The sequence below is a fragment of the Salmo trutta genome, chromosome 2 (genome assembly GCF_901001165.1).
Source record: "Salmo trutta chromosome 2, fSalTru1.1, whole genome shotgun sequence".
NCBI lineage: Eukaryota > Metazoa > Chordata > Actinopteri > Salmoniformes > Salmonidae > Salmo > Salmo trutta.
In genome coordinates, this window is record NC_042958.1 from 55013283 (window position 1) to 55015509 (window position 2227).

Sequence of the window (2227 nt, forward strand, 5' to 3'; positions counted from 1 at the left end):
GAGTAAAGGTGGTCTAGAGTTTTTTTTTTCTTCCTCAGGTTGCACATGACATGCTGGTAGAACTGAGTTTGCCTGCATTAAAGTTCCCGGCCACTAGGAGCACCGCCTCTGGATGAGCATTTTCTTGTTTGCCTATGGCTTTATACAGTCTTAGTGCCAGCATCGGTTTGTGGTGGTAAATAGACAGCTACGAAAAATATAGATAAACTCCTGGTAAATAGTGTGGTCTACAGCTTATCATGAGATACTCTACCTCAGGCGAGCAAAGCCTTGAGACTTCCTTAATATTTGATTTCGTGCACCAGCTGTTATTGGCAAATAGACACAGGCCACCACCCCTCGACTTACCAGAGGCAGCTGTTGTCTTGCCGATGCACGGGAAAACCAGCCAACTGTATATTATCCGTGTCGTTGTTCAGCCAAGACTCAGTGAAACATAAGATATTACAGTTTTTAATGTCCCGTTGGTAGGATATACTCACTTGTAGCTCGTCTATTTTACTATCCAATGATTGTACATTGGCCAATAGGACGGATGATAAGAGGCGGGTTACCCACTCACCGACAAATTCTCACAAGGCACCTAGACCTACATCCCCTGTAGCGGCGTCATTTCTTCATACTGTTAGGTTCTAATTTTCAGTGTAAAAAAACTCAGACATTATGAAAGCTTAACCAAGTTTATTCTTCCCAGAGGATCAATACAGCTGCATTAGACAAAAACATTTTCACACAAGCACTGATATTTAACCGTTCCTCATAGGCTGAGTCTCCTACACATCTGTACAAATATCGTTCTTTACTGTTAGGCAGGACACTAGTGAAACGGGCCATAAACCTTTATTTCTCCCTAAAGATAACCTGACCTCAATCCACCTCCATCACTAATCCATGGCTCTCTCCCCTTATCAATGCCTGCCACATGTAATCGCTTCCCTGCACTCAACACATTCCAAGCTTAAATTGCACACACTATATACACCTTCCTCCTATAAACATTAACTTCTTGTATAGACCATCTAAACCTCAGCATTCCATCAGTGACATGGATAAGTATATTTTCATATTCTCAGAACCCAACAATACGAATTATGGGGATTTGGGCCTGGTCGGGTATCTGGAGTAAATCCTTCACGTCCAACTCGTTAAAGAAAAAAATCCTTGTCCAGTTCGAGGTGAGTTGTTGCTGTTCTGATATCCAGAGGCTCTTTTCGGGTATAAGAGACGGTGGCAGAAACATTATGTACAAAATAAGCTACAAACAACGTGAAAAAAAACAAATAGCACAATCGGTTTGGAGCCCTTAAAACGGCAGCCATCTCCTCCAGTGCCATTCTTTCACAAAATGGTGGCCATCGACCAAGAAACCTTTCAACTAACTACCTTAAACACATCAACACGTAGCTTCCATTACCCAACCCTGCTATTACCCACTTTCTTCAACCACCTTGGAGGCACATTAGAGGGAGGTTTGCATTCTGCCAAACCATACATTATGAGCAACGCTCCTTTTTAGCTACGCTACAGGAAAAATAAAAAAAATGTGCCAGCAACCGTTTGCTATCACATTATAGCTACAGATCATAATACAATATTCCCATTTGAAGAGGCTTTCCACATCTGTTGAAGTGGAATGAAACAATGTTGCACAGAAAAAAAGATGGACAATCAGGCGGACAGGTCTTAATATGCTAATATAACAAAACAGTACAACAGCGGCGATAGAAAACAGGTTGTGTACAAGCTGTGACACAGTCAACCTACCCTCCATGAGTTCAGGAAGGGAATAGCCTCTGGCAGGAGGACCATGTAGTCCTCCCTCGGATTAGTTAGGCAGCTCCAGCAGCATCAGCAGGGCAGAGAATCGCACCTGACGGGGGGAGGGGACAACACAGTCACTGGATGATCACTCCTGGTCCTAGAGAGCTGCAGGTGGGTTTTTGTGCCGACCCAGCACTAACACACCAGCTAATCATGGTCTTAAAAGGTCCAACGCAGATGTTTGTATCGCAATATCAAATAATTTCTGGGTAACATTTAAGTACCATACTGAGATTATTTAAAATTATTATATATTTTTTTCTCCAAAGCTTCTTAGCAAAGAGCAATTACTTAAGCAAGAATTTAGCAAGGACTGTCTGGGAGTGGTCTGAGTGGGGATGGGAAAACTGAAAATTAGCTGTTATTGTCCGAGAGGTAACGAACTCTAGTCTATTAACTAATTTAC